Genomic DNA, 1,641 nt, shown 5'->3' with positions numbered 1-1,641 from the left:
GATGAGAAGAGAGTGATGAGAAGAGAGGGATGACGAGAGAGAAGGATGAGAAGAGAGAGGGATGAGAGGAGAGATGGATGAGAAGAGATAAGGATGAGAAGATAGAGGGAGGAGAAGAGAGGGATGAGAAGAGAGAGGGATGAGTTTCATGGTGTGTTTGGAGAAGAATAGCTGAGTGTGAGCCCAGTAAACCGGGAACATTCCCAGAACATGAGCTAAGATTCCCCACTAGGTTCTAGATAGGGTGTTATCTAAGGATTATAACATCACGAAAACATTTAAATAATTTTTTTGATATCAACATTTAAAAAATTATGTATTAATATGAAACGTTCTCCTGACGTTCACTAAAATGTTGTGCACGACATCTGTAAAAACCACCACAGAACATTCCTCAAACGTTCTCGTTAGGTTTCCAGGTAATGTAATAACACAGTGTACCAGTAATGTAATAACACAGCGTACCAGTGATGTAATAACACAGCGTACCAGTAATGTAATAACACAGCGTACCAGTGATGTAATAACACAGTGTACCAGTAATGTAATAACACAGTGTACCAGTAATGTAATAACACAGTGTACCAGTAATGTAATAACACAGCGTACCAGTGATGTAATAGCACAGTGTACCAGTAATAACACAGTGTACCAGTGATGTAATAGCACAGTGTACCAGTAATGTAATAACACAGTGTACCAGTAATAACACAGTGTACCAGTAATGTAATAACACAGCGTACCAGTAATGTAATAACACAGTGTACCAGTAATGTAATAACACAGTGTACCAGTAATGTAATAGCACAGTGTACCAGTAATGTAATAACACAGTGTACCAGTGATGTAATAACACAGTGTACCAGTGATGTAATAACACAGTGTACCAGTAATAACACAGTGTACCAGTGATGTAATAGCACAGTGTACCAGTAATGTAATAACACAGCGTACCAGTGATGTAATAACACAGTGTACCAGTAATGTAATAACACAGCGTACCAGTAATGTAATAACACGGTGTACCAGTGATGTAATAACACAGTGTACCAGTGATGTAATAACACAGTGTACCAGTAATGTAATAGCACAGTGTACCAGTAATGTAATAACACAGCGTACCAGTAATGTAATAACACAGTGTACCAGTGATGTAATAACACAGTGTACCAGTGATGTAATAACACAGTGTACCAGTGATGTAATAACACAGTGTACCAGTAATGTAATAGCACAGTGTACCAGTGATGTAATAGCACAGTGTACCAGTGATGTAATAACACAGTGTACCAGTGATGTAATAACACAGTGTACCAGTAATGTAATAACACAGTGTACCAGTAATGTAATAGCACAGTGTACCAGTGATGTAATAGCACAGTGTACCAGTGATGTAATAACACAGTGTACCAGTAATGTAATAGCACAGTGTACCAGTGATGTAATAGCACAGTGTACCAGTAATGTAATAACACAGTGTACCAGTGATGTAATAGCACAGTGTACCAGTAATGTAATAACACAGTGTACCAGTAATGTAATAACACAACGTACCAGTGATGTAATAACACAGTGTACCAGTAATAACACAGTGTACCAGTGATGTATCAGACTGTGTGTGTGGAGAAAGACTGAGACACT

This window comes from Oncorhynchus clarkii, unplaced genomic scaffold, assembly GCF_045791955.1.
Source record: "Oncorhynchus clarkii lewisi isolate Uvic-CL-2024 unplaced genomic scaffold, UVic_Ocla_1.0 unplaced_contig_14128_pilon_pilon, whole genome shotgun sequence".
NCBI lineage: Eukaryota > Metazoa > Chordata > Actinopteri > Salmoniformes > Salmonidae > Oncorhynchus > Oncorhynchus clarkii.
Note: the sequence above shows the minus strand (reverse complement) of the source record.